Genomic DNA, 25884 nt, shown 5'->3' with positions numbered 1-25884 from the left:
GTTCTTGGTTAGCTTCACGTGCTTTGCAGAGAGCATATCCATCACTGGCAATCCAAAAGAACCTGTAAACCATTGTTTTAATAAATTGCACTATTCACTAATCAAGCCATGAGAGTTCCCATTGAGCATGGCCAGATTCCTTAAAGGTGATCCTGAGAGCCCATTCAAACACTGCTAGACAAATTGGGCAGTGCAATACTTGCAAATCCATAATCCTCACAGTTCATATAATGTGACTGGAATTAGAGTATCAAATTGGGCATCACTCAATATAAGCACAGCCTCTCCCAGCCCATTTGCTATCTGGGGACAAACTGGAACACAAGGGATTTTATTTGCTGCCAAACTAATTTGCCCTCTTCACATGATAGCTACTGGTCTCATGAGTTGTGTGGTTAGTATCTTCCATCTGGCATATTTACAGAAGAACGCACTGGCCCTCATGCAATCTTCCAACTGCTCTTCCAGTGCTTTCTTGGCATGCTTCAGTGTTTAATCTGTGAGGTATAGATTTCTATTTTCTTCACCTGGACACAGTCTTGGCTTTCTAAACGACTTTTGTACTTCTACAGCAACTATCCACTCTTTATTTCTGGACAAGATATATATCTTTTGGATTTTCTCCTCTCTCTTTTCATAGCTATCATGTTCCAACTATCTAGTTGTCTCATCACTCCACACTATTCACAAGAACTTAAATTCAGGATTGATTGTAACAAGTTTCCATGGAAAGTTATTCCTTCTCATTAAATAAAGCAGAGCAGGAGCACAAATGTATTTTTAGGCTTCTCCAGTTTCATCTCTGGATGCATCCTTGGTATTTTTCCTCTATCAATGTTTACACATACTCAAGTGTATTTCTGAAAAGAACCCCAGAGCTTAGCTTTCCCTTCTTATAAATAATCAATCGAAAGAAAAACTGCATTTACACAGAATATTGTTAGTGAAGCATACTAGCACTATCGAAAGTCTTCTGAAAGAAAATTCCAGAGTCTTCAGTCTAGCATTATGGAGTATTACGGAGAAAATGAAAATAATGCATTGAGGCCAATAGGCCTGTAAGTTAGAGATAATAAGAAACCTTTGTGGTATGCTTTCTCTAAGAAATGAATTCTTGGCTTTTGACATTGGTTCTTTTGGTAGACTACATGAGAGGACAAATTAAACATAAGTAGAGGCTAAAAGCTTATTTCCAGCCTGCTGTCACGAGCTGAAGTGTAAATAACCATATTTATACTTTCAACCAACAGCTTTTCCAGAGAAGATGCTTTTATTCTTGGGATTTCCTATTACTCCTGATTCATGAGGTGCCTCCATTTCTACTTATCCACAGATATCTTATTAAACAGTTCAAGACATTTGTTAACTCGTGACAGTCTAAAATGCAACACTTAATGGACAAAAGAGAGTAAGCTGATTTCTCTTAGTCGAATGCTCTCCAATTTCAGTAAAAAAAAATAGTCTTTATATAGATATGTTTAAGTATCTTGCATATAAAAAGTATATGATACACAAAAGATTTACAACCAAATTCTACTCAGATTCGTGATTTCTGATCCCAGTCTGCCCCATCCCTTCCAGGTGCCAATTTAGACTAACTCAACAAGTTTGTTCCCCATACCTACTGAATTCTTGGCCTCCCAGCTCTTTCTATCAGCACCATGACTACCAGCTGCCCTGCTGGCAGAACCCATTAGGAACAAGGTAATAATGACAGTATCCTGTTTCTCAACATTATCTGAAACGCTTTGCAAGCATAGCAAGTTCTCACCAGTATAAAGAAGTGAAAGCAATAATTTAGGAACTCCATATAAAATTGCTTTCATAAAATAAAACCAATGTTACAAAACTTTCCATGTACAGAAGGAATTTTAAAAAACATAATTTCTTTATGAATTTTACAACTCTTAAATAAAAATGCAACACAAAGGCAAGGAAAGGAAATAGCTAAAAGGATGTCAGATAATGACTGAGTACTCCAAAATTATTATTCAACACCAATGTTAAGAGTTATCTTGTACCTTATTCAAAATGATCAGACTCACTCATTAGAGCCAAACCACACCATGATTAAGTAATTCCTTAGAAAAATAAATACTTGAAATCTGCAAAGGCAAATAATTGTCTTTGCAGTATCACTGAACTTAGGAAAAGACCAGGAGGAAGAGATGAGATACAGTTTTGTAGCTATCGATACAGACATTTCTCTAAGCTGTTCTGCTCATATTTCCATAGATGTTCTGCACGCTACTGAAACAGCATAGGAGTAGATCTAACCCACACCCCAAATCCTTTATTCCCCTCCTCCCCCCCCACCCCCAACACACACTCTTCCATTGACTGAAACAATGCCTTATTCACTATTAATCCTGTTTAGCATCCTGCCCAAAGGATGGCTATTATTTATTATTTCCATCTCCTGAGACAATTTGCAGGGCATCATAGTACTATGAGAAATGTGGAGAGCCCTGGCCAGGAAAGCAAGAGGGGCAGCATGGGGCAAGTCTCATATTTAAACACTCACAGCTCTGAGAACTCGAGCTTACAACTCCATGGCACAACTTTTCCCATAAGGAAATTTGGCATTTGCATTCATCTTTGTTTTATATTTAAAGGTTTTTGTGCTTATACAGTTCAAGTTTACTCTGCAAATAGGATTGAGTCATACTATAAACATAAAGATTATTAAAAGAAAATGGAAAAGTTATCTTCTTTTTTGGTACTTTCCTATGAAAGCTTATAAAACCAGACTAACTCTCTTCCTATCTGCAAGAGGTGAGCTCCAATAAAATGCAGAGTAGGTTAAGCAAGGTTATTTTAGTGCCTGGATTCAACACATTCCCCATCATCAGTATGGCTCTTAACTCATATTTGGTAGGTCTATTTGCAAGCATTGTACTGAAGTAGCTATGAATACTGGTCTGCTCCAGTTAACGCACTCATTGAGCTCCCCTAGAGCTAGCAAAGGTTATTTCTCAGTCTCAGAAAGTGCTGAAAGGCCTAAAGATCAGAAGTGTAATACAGGCACATTAGAAACAAGAAGCTCAGAAAATTTCATAGAGTCAGTGAAGCAATACAAATCACCTACCACACATTAATCCCTATCTTCTACCTCAATCTTTGCTTTCATGCTTGAAGATTCTTCAGTACTAAACTTTTGTCTCCCAAGTCTATTGCTTCCTTCCTTCATTTGCTGTGGCCTTATGGAGGCTTTTTTTACACACTGCCAGGATGATGCTCCATAATTTGCTGCCTTATCTGTACACACACCTAAGGTGCTTTTTGTTGTATGACTGCTAGAGTGAAGAGCACTGCACAGATAGCTTGAGCTGTGCTTTCCTGTTGTTGTTTCAAGTGGACTCTGCTTTTCCACACCGTTCTCTCACATTTTTGACAATTAAGCCTCCCAACACAGACCTGCAGACGTTTGGTTCAGAATCAGATTATTTGATTCTAATTAAACCATGCTCTCACTGTTACTTCCTATTTATACTTCTGTCCATTATGTATCAACAGAAATTTGTTAGAAATTAGGCATGATAGGGAGTCACTGAACCAGAGACAGCCAGTAGCATCCCTAGTGAGATGGCGTGTTACCACAGCAAGCTGTGTCCCAGTTTAATCAAAAGAAGCCCTTCATTATTTCATTGCTATATTTTTCATCCTGCAGTATTGCACAGTGTTCAGACTCTGGTACTTTCCCAAATTCTAATCACTATAACCACTTTTCCACCTATCACACTGCACAGTCATCAAGCTTTTGAGTTATTGTATTGAATCTTTCTTGCTTTAAACCCAATCTTGCGCTGAATAAATCCTTGCATTTCAATTACAACCCCCTTATAAATTTCTACTGCTAACAACATGCTCATAGCCCTGCATGACAAAAGATACATTTAAGCCACAGGCTGAAGACACTCAGCAAAGATTTGTAACTTGCGTATACCTTAGTTTATGTGCATTAGTTGCTTTATTAAAAGCAAACATTAGGAGAGAGAACTTTGCCATGCCGTAGTGCCTCTGCTTGGAGCTTGCAAGACAAGCCCAGGGGAGAAAGCAACAACAGGAAGCCATGCAATGATTCTTCCTCACAGTAATCTCCAGTCACCAGCTGCTCAGACTTGCTGTAGCCTGTGTTATGACTTCACAGGGAATGCCCTGTAATGGATTTTCCTTTCACAGCACCTTCCAGGAGCTCCCGGAGGAAGAACAGCTTCCCCAGTTTACTTGGACCCTGCTATCTCCCAGATGCACTGCCTGCTTTCTAAATGGTGAATGCAGGATTTTGTGCTACTCTGTTACACTCAGCACTAAGTTTTCACTTTCCCAAACTGAAAGACATCAGCCACTGTTGCCACTCCTTGTAATTATTTCTTTTTTTTTTTTTTTAACAGATCTTCACTAACTCCTTTGCAGTGACCAGAACTGCACTACATACAGATTACTACTATAATCTTGCTATTTTGCTATTGTTTTTTTTTCCTCCACTAAGTCTAGCACTAGATTTTTTCTTCTTGACTGCCACAAGACACTCAGACAGAATACCTATCAGACTTCAGACAGCAGTTTCCTTCTTCAGTTATACTGGATTCCACAGCATTCATTTTCCTCACCTAGGCACTCAGGATCTACAAGTCCTCCTGCATTTCTTATCTAACCATCACCACTAACGCTGAATTCTGCAAAAAACTCGGCTTTTTCAGTTTCTGTATGCTTGTTTAAAACTGGTAAATAGGTTATCTACCAGCAAAACTGCTGCTTTCAATACTATGTTAAAACCAAAAGTACAGTCCTCACATAAAAAGACACATAGGTGTTCAAGGAACATTTAGACATTGTGTCAAGGGACATGGCTTACTGACAACTAGTGGTGGTAGGTGGACAGTTGGACTGGATGGTCTTGTAGGTCTCTTCCAAGCTTGGCTTGGTGATTCTATTATTTCACTATACTTATCAATGTAGCTATCTCATTTCAACTTCAAAATAGGTGTCTTATCTACATATGGGCTTGTATTCCAAAGACTGTGCTTCAACTAATGCTTTTACAAGACAAAACAAAGCAGGCAAGCTGTTTTCCACCACCATTCCTGCCGGATATCTCCACTTTAGGCAATTCATTAGGCTAGCACAAAACTACCAAACACCAAACAGACCAAGAACTCTCCTAATGTCCTTTTCTTTGGTATTCAAGGAAAGCATCTAGGCACATTGAGCAATTTTCAACATATTTTCAGAAGTCTTAAGATCAATCCCTTTTTTTTCCCCTTCTTTATGTGTTAATTACAATGCATTAAGGAACCCACCCATACACAATCTACTTCAACTTCCTCTCCATAATAAAGAAAGAAATATTAGCTGACAATCCAGGCTGGCTAGATTGAATCAGGCTGGCCTACATCAGATGAAAATCACAAAAAACAAAACACAAGCATTAAAAAAAACCAAACACAACAATACGTATCTGTTAATGCCAAATTTCAGATTTTACTTCCATGCAGGATGCTTGTTGGTCCTACTGCTAAAATCAACTGCAGAGCAGCTAGCTTTGATTACAATTTCAAAGAGAAATTTGGTAGGAAGAAAAAACTTTGAATCAAGCATATTTGATGTTTGTTACATTAAGTCAATAACCTCAAATTTCTGGGGTAAAATTAAAAGCTGCTATCAGCAGCAATCTCCTTCACCAAAAGAAAGAAGGTCATTATTAGAGAGAAGCATTTGGGTTGGACTGATCACAGATGTGGGCGAGTCCTGGTTTACATGCACATCAAAGGATGAAGTTCAGATGGTTTTTTATTATTATTTTTTCAGAAACAGTTCAGTAGAAATGCTTGTCTTGCAGTTGTATTCAACTACTGAATTTTTGAGTATGAACTTTATTTAGTGTGGGCCCATATGTTATCTCAGTAAGACAGATTGCTGTTCTGGCTACTGAAAAACATTGATGGAAGAGTTAGACACAAGGGAAAAAAAATCAAACAGTGCCCTGTGTGTGATTTAATCATAGTAGAATATCAAAGTACCAAACAATGAGCTGTTCTGATTCATTGCCTATGTTGTGAAAATAAGTGACTGCAGCTTACACCTAGTCATGTGTTTCAAAGCACTTCAACCAAGGTCAACGGAGAAACAAAACAGTCTGCACATTTTGTAAAATTAAGCTCATAATCAAAAAATCCCAGACTCAAACTTCCCCTTTTTCTGAACTGCATCTAGCCTCTGCCTGAAAAGATGACTTTCAACATGAGATCACTTGCTGCATAGTCTCTCATGCGTCTGAAAGATTCATGCTTGAACTCATTCTTAAGGGTAGTGTCCATGATCCCTGTGCACCAATACTACATTATAAAATCATAAGCAACGATTAAGAAGGGATTTCCCATGTTTACATCTGAAAAAAAAAAAGAATATTAAACAGTATTTGAAAAAAATATAAAGAAATAAGCTTATCCTGATTCATTACAGCTTCTCTCCTCTGTCTAATTTCTACCCATTGGACTCAGACAGGCTCTCACTCTGACCAATGGTCTAGAAAGCTTAGGGTGTGAGTTGGCAAGAGGTTCTCTAGTATCTTAAGCCGCAGTGAGAACTAAATTTTGATAAAACCTAACCTGCCCTCAAAAAACTTGGAATAGTGAGAGAAATAAGGAAAAGGCTCTGTTAAACCAAAAAGTTAAGCACATTACAAACATCATGGTCACCCAGGAGGCCTGAAATATACCCCTGCTTTTAGAAGGACAGCACAGGTGGATGTACCACACCTAGAAACAGAGGAGGCCCCACAACACAGCCACCCCATTCCCTGCAGCTCCCACCCACAGCTGCAGCATGGCATAACCCCTATGCCAGTGGTAGGGAAGATTCAGCCAGAATGAAAGAAGAACATGACAAGAGGCAGAACAGCACAACTTTATAACTTAATCCCAATTCCAAAACATTCTCAGGTGTTCAACATGAAAAATGAAAATAAAATACTCACTAACAGTAATAAATTAGAGAACTTAACACTAGGCTACAGGAAAATGTTCCTTGTAATGTTCAGTAAGGAATTACTAAGCACACTAAGTGTTGACATCAAGAAACAATTTTCTTGATTTACTGAAACTATAAAGTTGGCTACAGGTAGTTCAAGAAGGTGTTTTTCTCTTTTCCCCCCTCCTTAACCTACAGAAGGTAAATGTTGTTAGTAGGACTTTGTGGATTATACTGAAACTGTTTATAGATCAAAATTCAGATTTCTGCTTGAGGCTTAAAACTTCCAATTCTATCTGGGAGTTGCTGGATATGTTGATATATACAGTAATTTTGGAAAACATTATGGGAACAGGAGTAGAGTAGCATTCACCCAGATACCGTTAAAAGCCTAAAGCATCTGGGTCACAGTGAAATGTCAAGACATAATAAATAGCTATTTGTATTGCTCTGAATTATGTTAGTAATTCTTCAGTATTAAACAGGGATAACTTCCCGAAATAACTCACTCTGCTGGCACTTCCTGGAGCTTCCTGGGCTGAAAAACAATGGCTGTGCAATTCAAGAAGAAACTCAACGAGAAAGAAATTTTTGCCAACCATCAAAACAAAGGCACCAAGAAAAACTCCTCTGAACAATACAGCTCCTGAGCTGCATTTTGTGCTACAGAAAAATATTCCAAGCATAGTTATTTTTTTGCACTTCTTGAAACTGTTCACACAGTATTCAGCTACTTCGTCATTATTAATGAAATAAAATAATGGAAAAAAATTCCCTGCATTCAACTTGCCCTCCAAAAGTGACGTGTCCTTGTTGCTTCCCTCACAGTGATTGTCAGAAGCAATGTTCTGCTGCAGAGAAATACAGAGGTTCTTTTATATCTATCACAAACAACACGCTTGGTGGATCACACTTGTAGAAACGAATAGACAGAACACATTAAATTCTAATGCCAATGAGTTGTGCAGTAACAAATTACAGTCATAGGTTTTTGAGTTATTAAACTGAGAGAACAAGAGGTTTCAACCCTAAGGACTAAACCCAAATGTTTGTGTTTGTCAGCTGACAGTACAGCTGCACAACCTCATTTCCCCTCTCTACTTTTCTTCGGCCTAGGCATTAACGTACATGCACAAAACCTTTAAAAAAGAACATTTTAAAGAATATTTTCAAGGCTTTGATTCAGTCTCTTCAGCATGTTTCAATTCTTCTTTTCTTCATTGAAGAAACCTAAGTTGGGATGGTTTTAACAGGGCATACCAACCCACATCACCAGATCCATAAAAGCAACAGGTGGTAAATGGTATATGAAAAAACAATCATTTCAGTCTACGCATTTCAGCACTTCACATGATTTTTCCTTGGGTCATTTGCCTGTACTGTCTCTCCTGTTCATGTATATATGCTGACACAGAGCTCTAAATAGAGCAAGGAAATAAAATGGAAAGAACTAACATCTTCATAATGCTCTCAATCAACTCATCTTTCTATTTATTTATTTCACAGTTCTGCTCAATAAGCAACTGTTCATATTTCTCTGTTCACACTGGAGATTCCAAAATTCCTAAAGAAAAGAAAAAAAATCAAAAGAAAAGTCAAAAAAAGAGCAGTAACAGGGAAGTGCTTTAAGAAACATCAGAACAACAATTGTCTGATTTCTGGGTGGGTGGTCCTGCATGAAGCCAGGAGCTCGACTTGATGAGGGGACATTTCCAACTCAGGATATTCCACCTTTTTTTTTTTTTTTTATCACAACTGCCACAGCACATCAGCAAAGGACCCAGACAAGTGCATCATAACTTGGCACTTATCTCTCCCATCCTTACACCTGGATTTGAGAGCATTTGCAGACAGCCATGCACAGTTCAGCTGAGCGCTACTCATCGCTGAAGGTATGCCTGGACAACCAGATAAGCAGCAAAAGCTTCTGGGCAGTCTAAATCACCAAATCCCACATCTTCCCAAAAACACGAGACCTTCATGCACTCATCCTTCCAAGCTATGGAAGAAACTCAAATGTACCGTAAGGTGAAGAGAAGTTTAATCATGATGTCAAGCTGTTCCTTGTGGTGCCAAGACTTAAATAGTTTGTGAACCACCGAGCACGACAGTGAGCTTTTACGTAGCAAGAATACTCCATGCTGTTTCTCCAACACATCTGCTAACCTAGACCTATAAATGAAGAAGAGTCCAACCAATTTTGCTAGCAAAATGAGCCATGTAATTATCATGAGCTTAGTATTGAATCTATGTGGATTGTGGACAACCTGGAGTTGCTGTTGTTTACTGCAGGTCATGTCTTGCTACAGACGCACCTAACACTTCTAAGACAAGGAACAAAAGCAGCAGCTGATGACCACAGTCCTTCTGAGCTACCTTCTTCACCCAGCTGCCCTTAAAGGTGAGAAATAACTTGGAGAAGTTACACACATAACTAACAGAAAACTACAAGAGCATGAAAATAAATCCATCCACCATTATTTGGCACATTAAATATGAAATGTGCACAGAAGAGATCAGATAACAGGCTACTTAAAACACTGAGCATCTACAGCTCTGTGCAGCCTGGTATCTCTGCACTGTCAGGTTTACAGCATGCCTGAACACCTGCACTTTGCAACACTTGCAGAAAAAGCTGCAGGAGGAATTATCTAACTAGGTGGTATAAATCTATTTTTTCACCCTAGAGCTCTTAACCAAGACTGCTTTATTCAGAGTCGAAGGAAACCTGCTAAATTCCTATAGTGTTTACAAAAAAAAAAAAAAAAAAAAAAAAGCCCTTCTCAAAAGCATCCAGAAAAAAAAATGTTGCATTCACTGATTTTTTTAAAAGTACATTGGACATACACACAAGAGGGAAATCAGTGAGCAGAAAAGCTAACCTGCAAGAAAATCAACCTCAATAGAATTCTGCTCCCGTTTAGTTAAAAGAAAGAAAATCTAAACAAAACCCTGATTCCAGACAAATCAATTCACCCAATACTCAGCTAGAGAAATGGCTCCAAACACTCCATTTATTCAAGCAGCCCAGGGATTATCTCAGTTCCCATCAAGGTAAACAATCCAGTACTTTTTTATAAATACCAGAGAGAACTGATAAAAAAAAAAAGCAGGCACTTAAAATGGTAATAAAGAGAAAGGAGTTATTCAGGTATAATCCCATTGTATTTCAGCTCCTGTGTTAGGAGTCTTCTATATTCATCTCTACAATTGCTCAAAATGAAAGCCAGTTGCTCCAGCAACACCCAGCTCACTTGGCCATCTAGTGCACTGTTTTCCCTCAGGAAGTATCAGGCCCAAGAGGTCAGGGATTTACAAGAACTGTAACTTCATGATGTATTTCATTTCAATGTAAGATTACACAGACGTGAGATTACAAAGCTTTCTTAAATTCTAGATTATCACATGTCAAGAAACTCATAAACAAAGATAATTACCATGCCTCTTTCCAAGGTGTCCAGTATATTCTGACAAGGTACACAGGGAACATCCCTCCCTCTACTACAGGCACTTGCATACTCAATCTGTGCAAGCATAACACATCCAACAAGTTAGTTTTCCCTTCCCCCAGAGGTTCTAGAACTCACAAGCTCCAATCTCTCTACCCTATCTGCCCAGATCTTAAATGTACTCATCTGATCTTTGATCTTTTCATACTGTTATCTGCAGTTCTACCCAGGTTATTTATACTTTCTTTATGCTCATCATTGCAACCAGAAGCTCCTGTAAGAAGTGCTTCAGAGGTGCCTCCTCGTTTAAACCTCACCACTCTCATCAACAATAAAGCATGTTGCTGGAAGTGACAATTTGCAATGGCTCATTTGTGCTTCAGGATTTGGACATCAAGAAGGAGAAATACTTCTGAGATGCACCAAATCCCCAATCAACAGGAAAATTAGGAAGAATAAGCTGCAGATCTATATACATTAATCTTCCATGTTCAACTTCCAAACCTATGTTTAAGAAAAATCCACAACAATACTGATTCTTGGTGCCCACATGAGTGGCAAGCACTGATGGACAAAGTCAACCCAGTTATGTCCTTGGCTTTACTTGTGCCACTGTACACTTGCAATAACTGATAAAATTGCTCTCCATTTGGGATTAAAATTTAAGAATAAATTCACTTTGGAGAGGAGTTACGAGATCCACGATTAATCTTTAGGACAGAGATACTGATGAATCAAGGATGCCTCCACAGGAGTGTGGCAGTTCAGGCCAGCCAAGCACTTGTGAGGTGACCACTGTTATCATTCCCATGTATAGCACAAGGGTGTGCACTGCAGGGAGCACAACTGGCAGTCTAAATCTCCAAATCCCACATCTTTCCAGTAACATGAAACACCATACAGCTGCTTTTATGCACACAAAAACAGGCACTGCCACTTGCTATGTCAAAAATGAGAATTTCTCCCATTTTAAGTATATTTTTTCCCTCCCTAGTGAATGAGGGAACCTTCATTTAGCTCTAGGAGAACCTGTGCTATTACCTTAAAGGGTCGTAGAAGTCAGTGCACAGCAACACCAGAGACAGTCACTGCTGCAACCTTACTTTCCCTTTTCCTAATTTCATTTGCAAGACCTCTAGAGGGCAGTGAATAAAAGAAAATAAAGTGCCAGAAATGGCCAGGAACATTAAATATAATTTTAGAAATTGGAATCTCCTCTAATTATTCCCTCCTATTGAAAGCCTTCCAGGTAATTATATGGATTTATGGATTAATCCAACGGAATTTCTCCAGCCCCCAATTCTTTGCTCTGTTGCAGTTTGCACTGACAGACTTTACAGCAGTGTTCCAGCCATTTACGTGCTTTTTCTTCCCCAAGCTGAATCACTTTCTTCCACCTTAACTAAATTATGCAGCAAGCTATCTTATGTCCATTGTGCTCAAAAACAAAGCATTTTCATTCCTACAGAAAGCCACACTAAAATCAAGCTGACCAGCTTACTCAGTCAAAAGCAGTATATTAACATTCAGGTTCACATCAAAAGAGCCAGGAACTACAACAGAAGGTAGTCTCAGATAATTCCTCTTTGATTTTTGAGCACGGAGTGGACACAGATTAAGGCATACTGCTAATAGCTTCATTATTCATTTCACTATGGCTTACACAATGAACAAATTACCAATAGAAATATGTAAAATTGACTTAAATTGGGTACATCAGACTAAAACAACAGGGTAGGTGCAGTATACTCGGCCTTATCTTGGACAGTAAGAACAGTAATCAATACAGCACCAGCCTACCATTATATCATTTCAGCTATGCTTTAGTTAACTTCCTACAGCTTTATGCATCTGAAATCAGTTATGCAACTACCACAGGCAGAGCTGTCCTCACCATGAGTTAATATTCTGCTTATTTTTGGAATGCATATCAGATGTGTTAATGCATCTAAAAACATAAGGACACCAAGAGCTCCACAAAATATGTGTTAACACTTGACATTAGGGCTCTGAGGAGCATGCATGGCCTCCTGGCCTGCCCTCACTGAGGTGGTAGGAAAGCAGGTCCCATCCTTCAGTGCCCAAAGCCCCTCCAAACACCCCCAAAGAAACCACAAAGAGCAATCAGTAATGTGCTATCACTCCTCCTAGACTCCTCAATGCTCTCAAAAAGTCAGAAACATTTGCATTTGTAAGACACACACTTACATGAACTTCTGAGCCCACCTCATAGTCCATCGAAGTTTGCTGTGCTGTCACAGAGAGATGTCCTACAGGGATGAAAAGTAGGAAGATGTTATTCTTGCTCATTTCGCAGAATGCAACCAATTTTGCTTACTACCCCATCCTGAAAGCAAGGCTAAGGCACACAGGGGCGGGGGCAATAGGGACTCTGCCAGAAGCCATTCAGCACTGACTTCACAGCAGACCAACTCTGCACCCCAGAAGGTAACCATTTTAGATACCCATTTTAGGTACTCATTTGTCTCCTCCAAATCTTCTCCTAAAAATGTCAGACAAAGCTGAGCATTAACTTAGGCTATTTTCTCTTAGTAAATGTACAAAGATTTGTGATTAGATCCAACTTATCTAATTCAGGCACTTGCAGAAACAATCATGAACTTAGTGAAATGGAACGGGCACCGGAAGAGAAGGTCTATGCAGGGACAGAGTGCTGTGGTACTGAGAAGAGCATTCTGGGCTGTAAAATGAACTTACAAATCTTCCAGCGCTTGTTACAAAGCCAAAAAGGAAAACAGATTTGACTCAACTCATTGCAAAGCCTGCTAAATAGCAAGTTTCTTATAAAGCCCACAAATCCACACACATCCATGGAAGCAGAAGAATACACGCAAGCACTGTTAGCAAACACCTGGAAAAAAAAATCAGGCCCAAAGCTAAATGTCTGCTTAAAGAAATTGAATAAATGATGAAAAATATCACGCAATTCTACAGTCAGACATTACCTTAATTCCAAACGAAGAAATAAAACATATCTATATTGGACAACTACTAAAAATCAATCACTTATCCTTACTGATAGTTTTCACTAATGCTTCCCAAAGCCTGACAAATTCTAACCACATCAGTCGATGTCTGCGTGATGGGAAGATGCACTGCTGATGGAGACTGAAGGAATCCCTTTTCTCTTAGAAAAAGCCCTTCTTGGCAACAGTGCTCTGCCTACAGACTTCTTTCCATAGAAGGAAACGGGTAAGGCAGCGCACAAAGGCAAGGAGAAGTCGAAAGTGAAAATAAAAGACAAGAGCAAGTACAAAAGGCAAGAAAGAATCTATTGTGATTCAAAAAGGCTATCTCAGAAGGGGGAAAGAAGAAGAAACAGATGTGTGTCAAGACCTCGCAAGAGTAGCTTTCGGTCAAGGCAGCCCTGGGCATGCCATAAATATTGTTAGATCCCCAACAGCGAGTACAGATGCCTCCAGCTGTGTGTACCAATGGCACATACTCAGAGAGTATACTTCATTTCTGAGGATGGAAATGCTGCTAGTTCAGGACCTTCTGGAATCAGAGTTTGTGTTCTTTTCAGCTAAAAATGGTTACATGGCATTTCTCACAAGACCCTCCATTCAGAAGGTTGCTTCTATTTTACTAGCAGCTTTATACTGATTTCTCTGTTGCCTTAAAGTGCTCTTCAATGAGATTAAATCAAAGTCTGAATGGCTTGCGAAATTCTTCCCTGCCAACCACAAAGAATCAAGAGGGATGAGAGACTGAATCCCCAGATTAAGCAGGAAGGCTGGTGCTGTCCCAACTAATGAATGCCAATCAGAGTCTCTCATTACCCAGAACATCTCAGATATAATCTAAATCACACAGAGGTTGTGTTCTTGATACAAGTGGCTGTACTGCTTCTGAGATGAAAGAGTGGGAACCACAGAGAGGTGCTGAGCTTCACCTTCCCCACAGCACCTGCAGACACACTGCAAATGGATGAGAAGAGGTCTGCCTAGGAAGCACAATTAATAATGCCTCTGCTGCTCTTGTAATCTCATTAACATCTTTGCTTACAGAAATCTTTTGCTTGAGCATGAGCCAGTCACTCCCTCCCCCAGGCACACAGACTTCCTCATGCTGAACAAACTGCCCAGGTACACAGAATTAGATCACCTCCAAAAGCAGAAAACCATGCAGGTGGCAGACACGACTTCCTCTTTCCTCCACTGGAAAACAACCACGTAATCTTTCACAAACTAAGAGAAGACGGATCCTTTAAAGAAACCATCTGCTTACAGCTTGCTCCTCTGGGAGTAATCCAAACACTGTGCTGCATTTCCAGCAGTAACAAAGCATATTTTCACTCGAACCAAACAAGCAAATGTAAAAGGTTATGTTTTGAAGATGCAGTTTTGCACACAAATTTATAGCAAGCTGAAACAGAACCACTAGCACTGAGAGGTCACTGTCCTGGCTTTCTCTGCATCGTCCCTCCCTGACATTCAGACTACACACATCACCTTGTGGTGCAGAATCTGGGAGGAAGAAAGCTGGTGAGGCTTTCCTGGTGCATAATCCTGATCCTCCCCATCCTAAGGTGGAACTTTTCAGACTGCATCACAAGGAATAAAACCCATCTTGATCATCATCACCTTTTGAGCAGCTTGGTAGTGGAGACTGCTGTTACAACACACTTAGTACTCCTGGAGTTGTTTGCTTTGGTGCTCAAGGCTCAAGATCATGTCTCCTTATATACTCTGCCCTTTTCCAGGCCACCAAGCCTCCTTCCAGACGCTGCCCTGCAACTCCTTGTAGAGGACAATAGCAGCAGCTGGCAGGATTCGGAGAGATTTGCTCTATTTCATGGTCTTTTGCTCCAAATTACTTGCACATTTGGTTATGCAGAAAATTAGGCAAAAAATAAAAAAAAAAAAATTACAATAGCAATAAAGCTGCATTGCAGCAGAAAACAATTTGGCCACATAGGACACTGCCAAATCGGAAAGGCTCCTGTGAATCTACTGCTAGCATAATGAGGTGGTAAGTCATTAGCAAATGGAAACATTTAATCCAAAAAGTTTGAAACAATGCCAAATCCGCTTTCTGTCTCTCATTATGAAATACCCTGAGAAGCTCCTAGTAAGCACAGTCATGGCGCTCATTAAAAAATAAAACCTGAGAAACAAGTTCACTGAATGGGAACAGGTAAGGCTTGATGTCCCATCTCCACCATCATTTCTAACATCCTGAAAGTTTCACCAGAGCAAAATGAACTTCTGTCTTCACACACTACGATTTACATCTGAAATTACAATCCCTGCATCATGGAATGGCTTACATTGGAAGAGACCTTAAGGGTCATCTAGTTCTAACCCCCCTGACATAGGCTGGCTGCCAAACATTAGATCTGCCTGCCCAGGGCTCCATCCAACCTGACCTCGAATGCCTCCAGAGATGAGGCATCCACAGCTTCCTGGGGCAGCCTATGCCTGGGATTCACTATCCTCTGAGTCAAGAATTTACTTCAAACAACTACCCTGAATCTCCCCTCTTCTGGTTTTAAGCCATTCACTCTTGTCCTATCACTATCAGGCTATGTAAAAAGTTAGACCCCCTCCTGATTATAAGCTCCCTTTAATCACTGGAAGGCCACAGTAAGATCTCTCCAGAGCCACCTCTTCTCCTAGTTAAATGAGCCCAGCTCTCTCAAGCTTTCCTTGACAAGAGGTGCCCCAGCCCTCTGAGCACCTTCATGGCTCTCCTCAGGACCCTCTCCAATACCTCCATGTCTTTCTTGGGCTGGGGGCCCTGGGCCTGCTCTGTACTTGTAAGCAGCTGGTCCGGTAAAATCTCAGCTGTTTCTGGTCTGTCCAGTACCTGGACAGGAGTTATCCTCAGTTCAATCCAGTAGTCTCCTGGATTGCTTTCAACCCACTATTTTGTTTTCTCAGCAGATGTTTGCATGGTTGAAATCCCCCATCAAAATGAGAACCTGAAACCATGATGCCTCTCATAGTTCAAGCAAGAAGGTCCCATCAACACATTCTTCTTGATCAGAGAGACTGTGGTATAGGCACTGATCACCAGAGGTCCTTTGTCAGGCCAGTCCCTCATTTGATCCCACAAGCTCTCCATCAGGTAATGGCTGTTCCTCAGAGGCAGCTCTTCACAATCTATCCACTTCTTCATGTGTATTCACCAATTATGTGCACCTACTACTGAGTGACTGAGTGGGAACCCCTACCATCAGTACTAGGATAAAGCACCAACACAACCTCATCTATCTTAGCAGTGTACTGCTGGCATCCTGCTGCTTGCCTAAATCCCCTCCAGCTGCTCTGCAGGCACCATCAACCTTCTGTCTCTCAGCCATCCCATAGGACACTGCCTCCCTGCACGCAGTGCTGGTTGGGTGCCCACGGTAAACACAGGGTCACTGCCTGCAGCATAATGATCTCCAAACAAAGAAATCTCCAGCTCTTCAAGGCCACTCCTTCCTTGAGTGCATACAGCTTTAAAAAAGCTGTTATCTTGCAGTCCATGCAAGCAATCTTTGCAAGATCTATCTGCAGTGATCCTAAAGCAGCCAGGTAAGGGATCACTGCCTGCATCTGGGCTCAACCCAGGGTTTTCTTCTCTGGTGCCAGACACAAATTTCCCCCTCCACAGCAGCATGCAGAATGACCCAGTGCCTTGAGGAAGCTGATGGCACTGGCAAGGAGTTCCTAGGAGCTCTAATAGTGTTGCAGTGTATTTAAAGCCAGTGTATTAAACAGAACAGTTAAGAGCTGCCCAAAAACCCAGCCTGTCCACAGCCCAATATAAAGCTGCAGTACCACTCCAGATGGAATCTGAAATGCTTCTGTACTACAGGCAAGCAGAAAAAAACACTTCACCTTGCCTAAATTGGTATTATTTCTCTATAACTTGATTTTAGCCCCTACTTAGATTCAGCTTTTTTCCCCTAATTAGAGCAGCCTGCAAAGCTGAGCTGTCCCTGTCCCTCCAGCAGCTGCAGCTCCTACAGACCCATCAGTGCACACATGGCTCTCAGGCCTCTCAGAGAGAGCACAACACTCATTTCAAGTAAACTGGCCAAGGGAAAGAAGGCACGACCTTGGTGTTGCAGCTGAATAAATAATATACCAGCACCTTATCACATCCTGCCTGCATGGGGAGGAAAGAGGTGACCAAGCATACTGTTTTTTGTTGGTCCTCTACACACCTACCAAAGTCAACAGCTGTGCATGTAAAAGAGCAGGAAACACACACTGCAGCCTTCCAGTAGCATACCAGAGCTACCAGAAGCATGAAAAATATTGTCCAAACTGTTCTTTGTCAACCTCAATCGCAATGACACCTTTCCCACTTTCATTTTTCAAGTGTTTTCTGCTCACGTTTTACTTTGGTGTATTTTGTCTTTGCTGTAGGCCTGAGAAACCTCCCCCACCTCATAATCTGAGCTTTGCAAAGTGAAATATTTTGAGGGAATTTCCAGGTGAATGCTATCTAGCTATAATTTTACTTATAAATTGCAAAATGAAGAAATGTGAATTAACCCTTCTTCAGAATACTGTTTGTCTGCTGTTCTGTCTGTAAAATGATCCCTAAAAGCATTTTATCCTCACATTTTACTACATAGGCGTGTTCACTTATTGACGTAGTCAAAAGCAGAAGATAAGCTTTTCCTTTCTGTTGTATTCCACAACACATATTCATTGTCAGTAGATATCAGTGTTACTTGAGGTATGTCACTTTGAGCCTGTAAGTAACAAAGCTACCTAAAGGAGAGTGGAAATATTCACATTACAAGATCAGCTGGATAACCTGTCACACATTCAGACCCCCACACACTTAAAGGTCTGAATGCATCTTAGTTTCATGATCATAAAAATCAATTTTAATTTTTTTCCATCAGAAATTACCAGAGTATCACCATGACAGAACCAATACAACAGGAATTCAAGAGTTTTACATTTAACTGAAAATATGCCAATGATAAATATACTTTCCTCATTTTGGGTAAAATACAAAAATACATAAATAAATCAGTCAGTCTATGGAAATAAGCATCAGAACAAGTGAATTCCTGAAGATCTCTCTTACACATCTGAGCTCTGCACCTCCTAATTCACCTGTGGTTGTTGTTTGGAGCACATTAAAGATGCACGTTTGAAACTGCTTCCATTTAGGAGCCTAATGTCATAGCCTCATCATTAAAGGCTGATCTGAGTTTAAAATTCAAAGGCAATATAATTCCAGATTTGCTAGTTTGTGCTTGCAAAGAAGAAGTATGCAGAAGTAAGGAAGCAGCAACTTCAGGGGGTTTGCTGCAGCTTACACATCAAACCCGCAATTATGATAGATTTTATTGCAGCTCACATCAGTTCAGTGGCTGAAGCTGGTCCTCATGGTTACCTTTCTCTAATCTCAATGCAATTGCCTAAGCTCTGCTTGCTTTCAAAGCACATCACAGAAGGAGATGGTAACTCTTCATCCACAGCAAAAAGGATGAAGGTTTCAGCAGCAGGGGCTGGTCATGCTGAAGCAGAAATGCTTAGGGCAACTCTTAAAGCCCCCGAGAATAAGACAAGTAAAATAGATTACTTCAAGACTAGTTTGACCACTTAAAAAATAAAAGGGGAAAAAAAAAGAACTAACACCAAACAATCCATGATAAAAGGACTTTTAAAATCAGTTTTCTCTCTTTGCTGTGAAGGCAGCTCATCAGGAAAGTAACCATACATGCATGTGAGGCTGTGGGGCTAGCATGGGTATGGACTCTCATTTTCTCCCCAGCTCCTAAGCCATATTGCTGAAGACTCTGGAAACAGAGAGAGGTGGTGGTGAGAGTTCAGACCCCTGAACAACCACTGACCTTCCAGAAATACCTCTCACTTTAAGGTTCAGCAATATGGATTTTCTGATGAGGTCACGTTTCTCTGGAGGACGGGAATGACACATTCTGTATATTACTCAATCAAGAGGTGAATTACCGCTCTTCCAAACTTGGCATTTGATTTAGCTGTCATGCCCAGTGCATTGCAGCCAATAAAAGGCAGTGGGCTGTTTCACTCTGCTGACTCGCAGGTCACGGAGAATGAAGGAGACGGTGTTGGCTGTGCCTTGATATTTAGAATAGAGACTTGCCAATGATTAAAATTTATGTGTATAGGCTCTTTTTCTAGACACTTAATAAAATGTTCCAGTGTTGGGACAGGGGGACAGTCTGGATTTATACAAGTGTGGGAATGTTCCAGGATAACTTATTGCCTATTAGGTTGCTTTTTTTCCATTCTTAGTGACAGTTTCAAGATAAGGGCAAGTAAGGTAAGGCCTGGACCTGGTAAAAGTTCAGGTCTATCTCTGGTATTAATTTGGGGTATGATTTCCTCCACACCTGCCTATGAAAAAGACACGCAAGGTGGCCTTGTCACAACTTGGCAGAGGGGACAAAACCCAGACCATGTACCACCATGCTGCAGCAAGCAACGTGAGCAAAGTCCAAAGGAGGATCCAAAAGTATATGAGAAGAAACCACACAGAAGGAAGCTGAGTCTGTGCACAAAGGAATCATTCACAAGAAGATTCCGTGTTACAGGCCAAGCCCTTACTGCAAACTCGTGCAGATGGATAGGCAGTGACACCTCACGTGAATGACAGCACTACTAGAGAATCAAAGGCAGTTTTCTCAAACACACAGCCATGGGCAGAACATGGGGAAAGGGATATCTAATAGTATCAAATCTGCTGCCTTGCTAAAGCACCACTGTGCACGGCCAGGAAAGATGAACGTTAGCACTCCTAACTTTCCATATATAGTATTCCAGAAATACCACGTTGAAGATTTTCTGGGATGCAGGAGGGATGGCTTGCTCTGTCTGAGCATTAGCTTGATTTGGAACAACTTCTATACACACAGCTATATATGCTTAGAACTATCTAACAGCAAATCACCAGGGATTCTGAGGTCTAACCATGCAGGAAGTACAGAATTGTTAGATCAGTGGGAGCCAACTTTAGTTGTGATGACACAGTTTGCAGGGACAGTAAATAGTTCAGAAGAATTAGGTCTTACACAGTCAGTATGACATTACAAGCTGTCACATTTAATAAAGTACCCATGCTGAACTAATCACTGGTTCTTCGGAGTCAGAAGCACAGGATAAGCTAAGAAGTCCCTAAATAAACCTTTTAATTTGCCTAGAAAAGCAATGGTGTATTTAACAATATGTCCACATCTCCAAAAAGGACTTCTGGTAGCAGAAAGGTGGAGTATAAGAGAGTATGTGATTGTTCAGTGGGGGCCACACTGTTGTAACACATGAACCTTGTGAGCTGAATCCAAGCCAGCTTTGTCATTCTCCTAAGGGCATTTGTATGCCTTGCTGCTGAAGGCTCTCCAGTGTCAGGAGAGGTTTAACTGCTGCTCTGAAGCACTGATATTTACAGAAACAAAACCTATGCTAGCACTGTTGAACACCTCAAAACAAATGACAGATCAATTTAAAAGCTGGGGAAGCATTAATGTGTCAGGAATACCACGATCTTGTGTTCCTCTCCTCAACTCAATGCTATACAAGACTCTGCAACTTTATTCTAGGTTTACTGCTGCACTTGTGTGCAATAAAGGATACAGACCTCCTCATAAACTTCTTTATACACTCAGCAGACTTGGTGTCAGGTTAAAACTACCACTAAGTTGAAGCCAGGATCAGCGCATGCCAGTGGTCCTGGTTATGTCAAGAACAAGTTTCTAAAGACTCAAAAGAAGCTTAGGCCATGCTAAGAACAAGGAGAGCAGGCAGGGTGCTTGTTGCTAAGGCTGGTGGCAGTGAACTGCTGACCCTTGTGGTTATCAGAGAAGAGTAGGAAAAGATGTAGGTTCTTCAAAGGGCACTGTTAATAAAGAAGAAAAATTCTCTATCAGATGCTAGTATATCTTGATTAGAATTCATGATGACTCACACTCAAAGGCCTGCTTCTAATCCCTATATATGATACTGACTTATCAAGACAGACAGCTGGTTGCAAAGATGCTTTAAAGCATAACTAGCAAACCCAATGATTGGCATTTCTTTTCCTCCTTGTGAAATATATCAAATCTTTCAGTATTTTAACTGTCTCCTTTTTCACACCTCTATGCTGGTACATAGTAGTAGCCATCATTTAAATTATGCATTGATGGTGAATTTATGTGATACATTATCTAGCAGCTAGAGAAAAAGTAGACTCTGCTATCATAACTGTTGAGCTTGTTTTTCCTTCCATGTTGATTTACATTCAAATAACCCAACTTATCAACCTTGCAAATGTCAATCTGCACTGAGGCAGGCTGCTGAATAGTTCTTAAGCAGCCACTCTCCTTGGGACTGAAAGGTCACTGTGTTACTGATTCTTATTGTGGAAACATTATGCTTGGGTTTGGGAGGACTTTCTCACTGTCCAATGAAGGATTCAACAAAGAAACATCAAAGCCTCAGATTAAATTAAATTTTAAAAGTGAAAAGTAATCAATTTTGTTAAAGTGTGGGCAGAAATACACACTTCTAATAGACTCGATAATGCAACAGCAGAGTATCCAAAGGAGGAGCACCCACTGACTCAGGAAGCTAGTATCTCACAGATCTGGCCGCCAGCTCTTTCCTGGAAAGTCAAAACTGCAAATTCCACTGGGGTTGATTCTAGGTTCCAGAAAGGAATTCCCTTATTGGCACCTGCTTTCTACCAGTTAATAATTCCCTTTAAAACATACTTTTCTTCCCTTTTCTTTCTCTCACATCTCTTCTTGGAAACACGAACAACTACACTTCCCCAAGGGATGCAATATAAAAAGTGACGTTACAGCGAATGAAATCATCACATAGAACCTGGGGCTCCCTGTCCTAAAAATACAAGGCAAAATCAGGAGAAACCATCTGTGCTATTGGAGGCACCCTGTAATAGTTCAGGACCTGCACTGAATCGGAGCAGTATGGTTGAAATGCTAATGAGAGCTGAGGTGCCAGTCCGACCATTCAAATTAGAGCTGCAGTTCCTTAACTGAGAATATCTGTAAACCAGATTGCCTTCAAATAATGATCCTATTTATGTGCAAAAGCACGTGCTTGTAGCATAACTGTTGGTGTGCGTGAATGTGAAATGCATAAGTAAAATATGGGGCCTATCAGCAAACTTGTAATAGCGTGTGTAAGAATAGAAACTGTTCCAAAAGAGATCTCCAATGATCTTTAGCTACCAGTGCTGCTGGCTGGCTAGCCCATACTGTGATGCTATGGTAGCAGCATTGCACCAATATATTGTTCTTTACTGTTTTAAATGAGAAAATGCAGTAGATGAATGTGGAAATAGGGTAAATATATGGCCTGAGAAGTTGAGCCCCATGGTTAAGTGGAGAGTCAGATACAAGAGCGTACATCAACCATAAGACAACAGCACTGCAAGATGTGCAAGAACCACTGTGAGTGAACAAACAGTAGTGATTCAGATGTTACTGCAAAACTAATCAAAATATTCTCAACTCTGTAAGAATAAAGCCATTTTTTGGCATAAAAAAAAGGTATTCTTGCTCTCAAGCAGGCTTGAGCAGGGCAAGATTTGCCCTAAGTAATGGTGAAATCTTGTGGTAACATCACTGTCAAAGCACCTAGATGGTTACATACTACTCATACTCTGTTCCTTGCTACCTCAAAAGAGAACAGGATTGTGCTTGAGAGCACCTAGCAGCATCAGACAGGGTGGCAAAACTGATTCCCAGACAAGTCAAGCTGCCAGACAGCAGAAAAGAATAAGGCACAGCCTTTCCTTTAAAGCAGGTTAGTTCAATTATGCACTATAATTATGTATACAGTAATAGGAAAACCTTGGGAAAAAAAAAAAAGTATATACATTAAAATAAATTCACCAGACAAAAGGTTTCACAAATGAGCTATGTGTTTAAAGATTTCATTTCATTTCACACTGTTTTTTAGTGTGGAGAAGATCAGTGTCCGCTCCTTCATCTGTTAATGTCAGTTCTTTGATTTATAACATACTTTTGCCAGTGAATCACTCCCACATCAAAAGCATCAGAATGCTTATTGGTAAACATTAATAACGGGGATTTCTAAGTCAATTTCTCAAATTTCAGCACATTATTCCATATCATATGAGAACTGAAAATTAACACACATATATATATTTTCTTGATAGTGCCTAACTGCACAGTGGTGATGCAAAAAGCAAATCAAGCATCAAGGGAATGGAGAATAGTACAAAAATACCATAATGATTTTACACTAATTTTTATGCCTTCCTGCAGTAACATTGTTTATAGAATAGAGAAAGTCTTTGATGAAGAAAGGAATCTCCTACAAAGGCAGCTTAACTACACATAGTGGAAGAGGTGAAAAAAGCCACCAGGTTCAATGGGGATTAGAGCTCAAGTACAGCTAAAGCTATCACTGCCTGCCTACATAGTAAGAATGAAAGAGCAAGTCAGCAACGAAAGAGCGCAGTCATGAAAGTGCACAGTCATGAAAGAGCATAGTCACTGGGACTGCAAAGGCCACCGGTGCTGCAGTTGGGTTACTGCTTCACAGCTTGGCAGCTGGAGACAAGCACCTGGGCTCAGGATCCTAGCCCACACAAGGAAAGCAGATTACACGCAGTACTGAACCCACAAGGTGCTCCTGGGTTAGGGCTTAAGATGATTAAGCCTGAGGATGCCAGGCTTTGAAAAAGGGAAATGTTGCTAGTTCAGGAATGAGCTGAGGAGTTGATGTGGAAGAAGCAACAGACTCAATTTACAGCTAAGAGGCAAGAGAACTGGCCATTCTACAGATAGAGACTGAAGGTAACGTGACTGGAGATCATTATTGGGGTAGTTAAATATTCTGTGGTTTCACTATGAAAATCATTTGTAAACCCCTTTTAACAGAAAAGTACTACACAAAAAATGGGAAATATCATTTCTTTTCAAAAATTGGGGCATCATATTTGACAACAAAAACACTTCTTTTTCTGTCCTTGCAGGAGGCTTCTGGTCCTTGGTGTCCAAGTGCAAAATTGTTTTTCTTCATAGAGCAGAACAGCAGGCAGTTTTGACACTAAGCTTCTACTAATGAGTTTACAGTTTTCTATTTCATAATTAGCAGAATTGAATCAACTCTAGCGTTATGTTTTCTTTCCAAGAGAAAACTATCATTTGTTACTTTGACATCAGTATTCTCTAGGGTTTTGCTGTCTTTTTTTATTTTCTTACAAAGACCTTCCACTATTTGGATGTGTGACCTGTCTTGGCAAATTAGTGACCCTGTTCTCTGCTGTCTGAGACTCGACAGTCTGTTGCAGGGCTAGTCTTGAAGGAGACCCATCTTGGTTGGCATTACTCAGTGAAAATTCTTTTGTTAAGAAATCACCTCCTTTGGTTGAAAAGAAGGGACCACCAGCCTGCTGCTTGATGTGTCCTGCATCTGGGCATCATGCTGCTATCAGAACAGAGAACATACATTGGTGGGATGATTCTGTCAAAAGCCTAATGCAAATGCAATTCCATGGCTGAAGCTGTTCCTGGGATGACTCTCTACATTTGCCTACCTTTTAGCACTTCACACACACATTCATAAACACAAACATGATTCTCCATCCCTTCTCTCTCACCCTCCTCCTGCATTTATCTTCATAAAGGGTTAAAGGATTTGTCTAGGATGAAGCAACCTCAAGGTAGTTCTTGTTACAGTAAACCAGAGGCATAAAGCACCATTCAATATTACAACTGTGCAGATGGTAGTCTTTGCTGTTTACAGGTGCCCTGACAATACTACCTCAAATCCCCAGGAGACTGGCTCTAGTTCCCTTGTAGCAAACCACATCACAAAGCCGCTCCATCAGTCAGATTGTTCAGAATGCAGAAGCACGTTCCCTTGCTGGTTTGAACAATAAACAACATATTATGCATTCCCTGCATTATTTATGTTGGTTACTTTTAACCACAATATTTATGTATTTGAAGTTTCCATCTGTAAGTTCTGGATACCTTTCAAGCTGCTGCCATACAATCATGCTCTAATGAGTATCTGTTCTCCAAAACATCTGTCCTCCAGGGTCCTATTACAATACACAAGCTAACAGTGACAGGATATTTGTACTACTCCCATTTCTCACAATTTTTCTCTGAGGTTGTTCTTCAAAAGCCCAAGAATTGACTCATTATAAGTTCCCTTCATTATTAATTAGTTAGTTAATTAGATTCACATCCTCATGACTTCTTCATTCCTGACAAGCGTCACGTCTGTATTTGAAATGACAAGCTACAGGATAGGGCAACATTTAATGTCGTTCTAGGTATTTTATGAAAAGTGAGTCTGTGAAGATGTGTTACTTCACGTGATTAGGGCTTTTCACATCCTGAGTCTTCTTTTAAATTGCCTTTTCATTATTTCGCCTGATGTCTGGGGACTGCTGAGTCATGGCCTGAACTGCTGATTGAGCACCTGAAGGAAATTTCTGGTCATCCCTGGGAGCACAG

At 40.4% G+C, this 25884-nt stretch overlaps 1 protein-coding gene across 1 annotated transcript in view; it reads right to left on the bottom strand.

The window, feature by feature from the left end:
* The window catches only part of PCDH15 (protocadherin related 15), a 598943-nt gene that overhangs the window by 364346 nt on the left and 208713 nt on the right, over positions 1-25884 (bottom strand). The window contains exon 5 of the mRNA XM_065746677.1: positions 12630-12691. The gene's annotated coding sequence lies outside the window, so the exon portion shown is untranslated. The remainder of the gene's footprint in view (positions 1-12629; positions 12692-25884) is intronic.

Source organism: Cyrtonyx montezumae, unplaced genomic scaffold (assembly GCF_038088225.1).
Source record: "Cyrtonyx montezumae isolate F1298 unplaced genomic scaffold, pur_monq_1.0 scaffold_4, whole genome shotgun sequence".
NCBI classification, from domain to species: domain Eukaryota; kingdom Metazoa; phylum Chordata; class Aves; order Galliformes; family Odontophoridae; genus Cyrtonyx; species Cyrtonyx montezumae.
Note: the sequence above shows the minus strand (reverse complement) of the source record. Positions and strands in the feature narration are given on the sequence as shown.